Source organism: Onychostoma macrolepis, chromosome 03 (genome assembly GCF_012432095.1).
Source record: "Onychostoma macrolepis isolate SWU-2019 chromosome 03, ASM1243209v1, whole genome shotgun sequence".
NCBI lineage: Eukaryota > Metazoa > Chordata > Actinopteri > Cypriniformes > Cyprinidae > Onychostoma > Onychostoma macrolepis.
Window position 1 is genome coordinate 12,526,497 of NC_081157.1, and position 9,749 is coordinate 12,536,245.

General features: G+C 36.5%; 1 long non-coding RNA gene across 1 annotated transcript; it reads right to left on the reverse strand.

The window, feature by feature from the left end:
• Positions 1-3,454: 3,454 nt before the first annotated feature.
• Positions 3,455-8,047, reverse strand: LOC131537271 (uncharacterized). The gene is made up of 4 exons (XR_009270232.1): positions 7,574-8,047; positions 7,109-7,155; positions 6,451-6,581; positions 3,455-6,351 (listed from the first exon to the last, which is right to left on the reverse strand). It is a non-coding gene; the product is annotated as an uncharacterized LOC131537271 (long non-coding RNA).
• Between the last annotated feature and the right edge of the window lie 1,702 nt (positions 8,048-9,749).

Consider the following 9,749-nt stretch of genomic DNA (forward strand, 5'->3'; position numbering starts at 1 on the left):
ATGAAATGGGAAACGTTACATTAACCTGTTAACAGCGGTTTCCTGTGTTCATATATTTAAATAAAGGGGATGATTCTTTTAATAAGTACCGCATTTTCTTTACTCGTCTAAATTTTGTATTTGCAATCAAGTCATGGCCAATACATGTGCGTAGCACTTGATTTCTTTGTTCAAATCTTTTTTACACGACCACATTGCTACATTAAACTATGTAAAATATTATTTTGGTCGCAGTGCCATGCACTTAATGCCTCATCTGCGGTCATTCTATATGCATATTAAAACTGAATTAGAAGCACGTTAACTGCATGACTTCATTGGCACCGATGCAACTATAGGTTAAAGGTGCTGTATGTAGGATGACCACAATAACTGTGGTGTGTAAAATCTAATATCGTGACAGCCCTATTATGTACGCATCTCTGCAGAGTGCATGCCTCTGCGATTTTCCGTGTTTTTGCACCGTATCTCGTTTAAAATGAGGGTTACCGCTAACAAAGGCAGAGTTGCCCGCTTGTTTCTGTCCTCTGCAGTACATTAAGTTGTCCAAACAAATAAGCTATGGGAATGTTTTCTGCCACTGTGGATTAAAATTGTATTTCCTACCAGCAGTGGAGGATGAACCGTTATCGCCGCTTGGTCCCTCATTTACGTTTTCGTCGCCTTCCTCTTCCATATCCTCCTCAGGATCGACTGTTTCTGTCACGCTCTGTCTTATGAAATAATGACTAACTTCATAATTCAAGTATGTTCCCTGTCTATCTCTCACTATGCATTACTGCGTTTAACTCAGTGTTTTTGTTTTTTAAATGTGGCACCTGGACACACTTTGCGTGGATCACGTGAGTTTTTTTCTGAGACCACGTTATTGGTGTTTTATCTGTGTTTTTTTTTGTAATAAAAATAAAAATAAAAAATAATTTGCACACGTGCAACTAAATACATTTTCCAGTTTGCACACATCTGTTTTTAGTCGCAAATGCGAGTGAAATGCTCGCATTGTCGAGCCCTGTCATGTGAATAATGTACTTTTTAATTGCTCTTAAATAGATGTTTTGTGTAGCTCTTAAAAGAGCTGTTGATTTTGAGAAATGTTGCATCAGTAGCGGTCTTGCCAGGGAACTCGACCAGCTGGAGACATGAAGTACTCTGCAAACCTATCCCTCACAGCTACAGCATCTCTACTGGCATTGTTGGTGACAAGCCGGGGTGCATTCTGCATTCCTAAAGATGGCTCTGTTGTCAAAGTTGGAGCAGGAGCTATGAGCACATCCCTCCTCAAGAAATTGTGGAGCATACAGGTGGCCTTTACGATCTTGTTAGCTACCTCTGGAGACGCTCCCAGTACGCAGATGGGAGTTTTACTTACTCAAACATGTTCTGAGGGCAGAAAGGAAAATGATTGGTTCACAGATTCAACCAATGAAATTGAAGCAGAGGCGGGGTCAGGAAATTTGAACGTGCGTGTGTGTGGAGGAGGGAATACATCAGACAGATACGTCACTGACGCTTCGTGGGAGGCATTTATAACAAGGTAAGTGAATTTACCATGTATTTTAATGAAACAAACAAACAACAACAACAACAAAAAAACCATCTCAAACCTTTAGTGAGATAATTAGCGAACAAAGATGCACAGAACAAATAGTATGCATTTTCATTAGACCGCTTCATCAGTGGATCGCACCAAAGCTGCTGATGAGGTAACTGGAGTAAAACAAGCTTTTCCAATGCTACCGCGCTATCTGTGAAACCGATATGAGCGACAACATAACTAGTTCAAATCTCCGTGACATTTCATCAGTCAGTTAGCGTTAGCATTAGCATTAGCATTAGTACTGCTCTCAGGGCAGAAGTACTCAATGTTCATATTACTGTTCTTTTTACTGAACTATGTGCTGCTCTCAGGGCAGGAGTACTTAATATTCATATTATTTTTTACTGAACTATGTGCTGCTCTCAGGGCAGGAGTACTCAATATTCATATTATTATTACTGAACTATGTGCTGCTCTCAGGGCAGGAGTACTCAATATTCATATTATTTTTTACTGAACCATGCGCTGCTCTCAGGGCAGGAGTACTCAATAGGTCCCTATTACTGTTCTTTTTACTGAACCATGTGCTGCTCTCAGGGCAGGAGTACTCGATATTCATATTATTTTTTACTGAACTATGTGCTGCTCTCAGGGCAGGAGTACTCAATATTCATATTATTATTACTGAACTATGTGCTGCTCTCAGGGTAGGAGTACTCAATATTCATATTATTATTACTGAACTATGTGCTGCTCTCAGGGCAGGAGTACTTAATATTCATATTATTTTTTACTGAACTATGTGCTGCTCTGAGGGCAGGAGTACTCAATATTCATATTATTATTACTGAACTATGTGCTGCTCTCAGGGCAGGAGTACTCAATAGGTCCCCATTACTGTTCTTTTTACTGAACTATGTGCTGCTCTTGGGGCAGGAGTACTCAATAGGTCCCCATTACTGTTCTTTTTACTGAACTATGTGCTGCTCTCAGGGCAGGAGTACTCAATAGGTCCCCATTACTGTTCTTTTTACTGAACTATGTGCTGCTCTTGGGGCAGGAGTACTCAATAGGTCCCCATTACTGTTCTTTTTACTGAACTATGCGCTGCTCTTGGGGCAGGAGTACTCAATAGGTCCCTATTACTGTTCTTTTTACTGAACTATGTGCTGCTCTCAGGGCAGGAGTATTCAACATCCATATTATTTTACTGAACTATGTGCTGCTCTTAGGGCAGGAGTACTCAATAGGTCCCTATTACTGTTATTTTTAGTGTAATATGCGCTGCTCTAAGGGCAGGAGTACTCAATATTCATATTATTGTTATTTTTTCTGAACTCTGTGCTGCTTTTGGGGCAGGAGTACTCAATATTCATATTACTGTTCTTTTTACTGAACTATGTGCTGCTCTTGGGGCAGGAGTACTCAATAGGTCCCCATTACTGTTCTTTTTACTGAACTATGTGCTGCTCTTGGGGCAGGAGTATTCAACATTCATATTATTTTACTGAACTATGTGCTGCTCTCAGGGCAGGAGTACTCAATAGGTCCCTATTACTGTTATTTTTAGTGTAATATGCGCTGCTCTAAGGGCAGGAGTACTCAATATTCATATTATTGTTATTTTTTCTGAACTATGTGCTGCTCTCAGGGCAGGAGTACTCAATAGGTCCCCATTACTGTTCTTTTTACTGAACTATGTGCTGCTCTTGGGGCAGGAGTACTCAATAGGTCCCCATTACTGTTCTTTTTACTGAACTATGTGATGCTCTCAGGGCAGGAGTACTTAATATTCATATTATTTTTACTGAACTATGTGCTGCTCTCAGGGCAGGAGTACTTAATATTCATATTATTTTTTACTGAACTATGTGCTGCTATCAGGGCAGGAGTACACAATATTCATATTATTTTTTACTGAACTATGTGCTGCTCTCAGGGCAGGAGTACGCAATATTCATATTATTATTACTGAAATATGTGCTGCTCTCAGGGCAGGAGTACTCAATATTCATATTATTATTACTGAACTATGTGCTGCTCTCAGGGCAGGAGTACTCTATTCATATTATTATTACTGAAATATGTGCTGCTCTCAGGGCAGGAGTACTCAGTATTAATATCACTGTTCTTTTTACTGAACTATGTGCTGCTCTCAGGGCAGGAGTACTCAATAGGTCCCTATTACTGTTCTTTTTACTGAACCATGCGCTGCTCTCAGGGCGGGAGTACTCAATATTCATATTATTATTACTGAACTATGTGCTGCTCTCAGGGCAGGAGTACTCAATAGGTCCCTATTACTGTTCTTTTTACTGAACTATGTGCTGCTCTCAGGGCAGGAGTACTCAATATTTATATTATTTTTTACTGAACTATGTGCTGCTCTCAGGGCGGGAGTACTCAATAGGTCCCTATTACTGTTCTTTTTACTGAACTATGTGCTGCTCTCAGGGCAGGGGTACTCAATATTTATATTATTTTTTACTGAACTATGTGCTGCTCTCAGGGCGGGAGTACTCAATAGGTCCCCATTACTGTTCTTTTTACTGAACTATGTGCTGCTCTTGGGGCAGGAGTACTCAGTATTAATATCACTGTTCTTTTTACTGAACCATGCGCTGCTTTCAGGGCAGGAGTACTCAATAGGTCCCTATTACTGTTCTTTTTACTGAACTATGTGCTGCTCTCAGGGCAGGAGTACTTAATATTCATATTATTTTTACTGAACTATGTGCTGCTCTCAGGGCAGGAGTACTCAATATTCATATTACTGTTCTTTTAACTGAACTATGCGTTGCTCTCGGGGCAGGAGTACTCAATAGGTCCCTATTACTGTTCTTTTTACTGAACTATGCTGCTCTCAGGGCAGGAGTACTCAATAGGTCAGTGTTACTGTTATTTTTAGTATACTATGTGCTATCCTCTATGATCTAACCATTGTTCATTCTTTTAAACAACACATTATATCAAGCATGAAGAACATTCAGTAAACATGGCTGTTAGCTCCCTGGCCATTCTTGACTGTTGTAAAACTGAAGCAAGTTGTCCCATAATATACATTGTATTCTACACTGCGTAGATATATATATATATATAAATCTATTATTCATTTTTTTTATATAGGATTGATATTTTGGCATAACCTTCCTGTTTATTTTTACTAGTTTTAGTCTAGTAAATGTATGCATATTTTTAAAGGTATTCAATTTTTTTTTTTTTTTTAAATCATTACATTTATAAATCAGTAGACAATTACTGTATTATTGATTGATCTTTTATTTTATTCTTCAGTTACCTGGACGAGCTGGCAGAAATTCGACAAATCAAAGGAGCTACCACTGAAGAGGCATCTGATACTGCAGAGTCCAAAATGGTGCAAAAATGGAGATGTATGAAAAATGGTGTATGTTTGGTTCCACCTGATAAAAGCACATAATAGCCAGATTTGGATGGTAATTGGTTCTCATGGGGACGTAAGCGATTTTCAGCATTTACAGGGGTTAGTCTGTGATTTTATTGCCATCCGAATCCAGAATGTCAGCGTTTTTCTCCCACCATCCCTGTAAAAATCCCTGGCCGAATTAATAAAGTCATGTGGTAATTTAATTGCTGTCCGAATCCACATCTCTGAGAAGAAGAAATAGATTCAAAACTAACTGTTTAAATCCTTTTTGACCACCGTTTAACATGATATACTAACTGTTGTACTTTGCATGCATATTACTGAAAAAAAAATACTGAAATGCTAGAAAGTATTTACAAGAACAATACTTCATAACTGCTCCACCACAACAATTGAGTGCTGTTAAGAACAAAAAGACCAGAAAGCATGTAAACATTTGAAATGGGTCATTATTATGGCAGTAACAGGTATACAATACAACTTTAAAATATGTATAGCCCTACAAGTACATACATAAAAATGTAAACCAAGCAGCTTTGTTTACCTCATGTAAATAAGAGGTTGCAACGCATTTCTGCTAATCTCCACATTTTTAATGACACCCATCATTTTGAGAGCTAAAATTTAAGAAAACTTTTTAAACTAGTGGGTCTATTTTTCTATTCTTAAACCAGAGATTTAAATAAATAACGAATAGTATATTACATTTAAATTTATTTATTATTCCAAGCATATGCCATTTTATTTATTTATAGCAGACAACCATGCGATTGGCCATGTCAGCAGTGCATTTCTAGGTTCATATGATCACACACCTTGCTTCTCCACTGTGAAAAAAGCATCAAATCCATGAGTAAATATATTTTTACATATGTTCACATGAGAAACAATTACCATCTGATAGGTCTTCTGTCACAGAGTTGACTTGTGTTATTTTTGTGAGTTGACTTGTGTTAAATGTGATTGCAAAAGATCCCAGTGTCAATCTACAGTATGTGCAACCACTTAATGTTCTCATAGTCTATTGCAGTTGCGCTTGTAATGTAAAAAATAGCCAAAAAAAATTTTCTTCTTCTCCATGCTGTTAATGTTGTTTAATTCAATGTCAATTCAATTGTTTGTGTAAGAACAAAATGAAAGAAATTGAGATTGAAAATAATCAGTTTACAGGTCCAATATTACAATAAAATAATCAAGTATAATTATGACTTCCTTCCATTTTTATACAATTACAAACAAATCCAGAGAATTAAATGCATGTATAATCCACAGGAACATTTCACAACAAAAAGGTATAGCAGGTGTATCATTAAACTGCTGTAGTTTGAATGTGCTCCCTTTAAACCAGGCCATAGGTTGGCTTGCCAGATATCTTCTCAAAGTCTCCAGACGTGTTTGCAACATCTTCCTGCATTTGAAATGCATAAAGAATCTGGTTTCAATTTACACTGATAGTCATGAAAAAATAAGTATTTAATAAAAAAAAATTAAAACAAATGTATTTTACCTGAAGGGTTTAGTTTACGATATTGAATCATGAACATCCTCATTTTCATATATTTCCTGGACCACTTTATTTTGTGGAGCAAACTTGCATACCAGGAACATTACATTACTGACCAGCTCACTTCACAGCATCTGAAATGTAGCAATGTAAACAAACATAATTACTAGTAAAATCATAAGATCAAAGATAAAAATCAGATTTTCAACTTCCTCAAATGTAACAATTTCTTAAATGACACGTAATACATCCTTAAACACTGCTATTCCTAGAGCCTACTATACTCTGGCCTCACCTACAACTACAGTGATTGAGGGCAGATTAGAGTAGACGTTTGAGGGACAGCCGATGAAGTCCATAGGCTGGCATTATGCAGACAAACCTAACAGGTAATTGCTAACAGGAAGTGAGACTGGAGTTTCTGACACTCACTTCAGCACAGCAGTTCAGAATCAATTCTTACTTTTAGGAGACAAAACTTCATTTGTCATGAAATTTGATCTTTAAACTTTTGCAGACCTTTTACATTTACAAACAGCTATTTTACAATGCATGAAAAGTAATATTTTGGGGGGGGAAATTATATGGGCACTTCAAATATCAACAAGATTCTCAAATAAATCTAGAGGAATTTACAAAGAAAGTCCAGAGATTTCCTTACTCCAAGTATGGACCAATGATGGCTTCTGCTTTTTCAAGAATGTTATTCTGCAAAGAGAAGAAAAACTACATGAAACAGTCACAGTCAATGACAGGTTTGTTGTCATTATAAGCATGTGAAAACGTAAATTTAAAAAAAATGTAGTTGAATCTACAGTGCATTTGTGAGTTCTCCAGGACTATAGACAGAAACAATTATGAATAATATACAGAAAACAGATACCTTATATGTGTGTAGTTACCAGTGCATATTGAATAAGATAACAAATATACAGTACACTTTAGTTTTTGGTAAACCATCTGCACTTCATTGCAATAGTTCTACCATACTACTCTCTATACATCTACTAAGAAATACTACTAGAAAACAGAGCTTATAACATGGAAAAAGTATCCTAGCAAAAGTCAATAAAGTTTGTATATGAATTGTAATAGAAACCAATTATTTTTCTTTTTTTTAATTTACCTCATCAGGAAGCTGCTGATACAAAGGGAATATGGCCCAGATATTTTGTTCTTCTTCCCAATTCTGGTCTTTCTGTCCTGAAATATATATATATATACATATAAAAAAGTATGGGTACAGAGCATTATTATTATTATTAGCTAGCAAGTTATATTCAACAAATCAGTTATAATAATTTTTTCTTAGACTACTGTATTTTCAGCTACATACAGTTTAAACCAGGAGTTCCCAGTCCTGTTCCTGAGATCTACCTTCCTGCAAAGTTCAGCTCCAATCCTGATCAAACACCTGTCTCTTAATTAGCTGGTTCTTGTTTGTTTGATTAAAGCCTGAAACACACTGCACGATTTTAGGCTGTCCCAGACGAAAGACCACCTTCGTGAAGCAATCGTGGTGATTTCTGATTGGCCACAATTGTTTCACGATGCCAATCTTTCGCCTGGAACAGCCGAAAATCGTGCAGTGTGTTTAGGGCATATGGCTGAAGCTGAACTTTGCAGGAAGGTAGATCTCTAGGAACAGGATTAGTTTAAACCAAGGGTTTTAAAATTGTTCCTAGAGTCTCTCAAGGTAATCTAAGGAATAAGGAAAACTTTCAAAATGTGCAATGCTGTCGACTGGGGAGGCTCCAGGAAAAAATAAATAAATAAAACAAAATGCTTGAGGTGGTTTTTGGCTTGTGTGATTAAGAGTAAATGCAAATAATGTGCAAATAAATTCCTCTATGCACATCAAAAAAGTAATGTAACTTTGTGCGACAGGGCGGCATAACCTGACTAACCAGCAGACCAATCTTATTGCACAGCATCTGAAATGTAGTTAAGGTCATTCTTAAATGCCCAAGCAAAGTATAGTCATACAGAAATACTTTGATAAATGTAGCGAATAGTACACTAAAAATAACAGTGATATGAACCTATTGAGTACTCCTGCCCTGAGAGCAGCACATAGTTCAGTAAAAATAATAGTAATATGAATATTGAGTACTGAGAGCAGGGACGTGCAGAAAGTTCCTCAGGGGCAGGGGCTCAAATGTAAAAAAGGCAATATGAGGAAAAAAATAATTATAGGTCAAAAGATTGGATACATCACTATTTTATATTTTTGCAAGAAGTCACTTATAGTCAACAAGCCTGCATGTATTTGATCAAAATTTTACTTATTTACTTAATGCATTTTATGCAATGCTGATTTATTAGCAATGTTGAAATCCTGTGATACTTTTTTCAGGATTCTTTGACGAATAAAAAGTTAAATAAGAACAGCATTTATTTAAAATATAACTTTTGTAACAATATAGCTCAGTAAAGGTCAGTATTATTATTATTATTTTTTAAAGAAATTAGTTTTTACTCAGCAAGGATTTGTTAACAGAAAATAACCGCTCCACTTCAGGTATTTGAACTTCTCGTGCCAGATCATGATTGGTTGGTGTATTATACGACAAACGGGCATTGATGAATTATGTAGTATTCTGAAATATATAATATGTGGATTTTTTATTAAATCGACACACTAGCTTTGATTATTGATGAAAAATGTTTAAAATATTGTTTAGTTTATTTCACTGAAAGAACCATGGCTCCAGAGCCTCGGTTTCCGAACAGACTGTGGAATATCAGTCGAGCAAAACGCACGAAACCCATAGCAACGCCTCAGATTGACAGATATGTAAAAATAAACAGGAATTTTCCGACTTTTGAGCGATTAGTTACTGTTTTGTTCAGACTGTCATGTTAATTAGAATTCAAATGCATTTTGTTTTATTTACCTTGTTTTATTTATCTGAGAGGGGCACTTTTGAATAATTTTGAAAAAGGGCAGGGGCTCGAGCCCCCAAAGCCCCACCTTCTGCACGTGCCTGCCTGAGAGCAGCTCATAGTTCAGTACAAATAACAGTAATATGAATATTGAGTAATGTTATTCCTGCCCTGAGAGCAGCGCATAGTTTAGTAAAAATAATATGAATATTAAGTACTCCTGCCCTGAGAGCAGTGCATAGTTCAGAAAAAATAACAGTAATATGAATATTGATTACTCCTGCCCTGAGAGCAGCACATAGTCCACTAAAAATAACAGTAATATGAATAATGAGTAATGTTACTCCTGGCATAGTTCAATAAAAATAATAGTAATATGAATATTGAGTACTTCTGCCCTGAGAGCAGCGCATAGT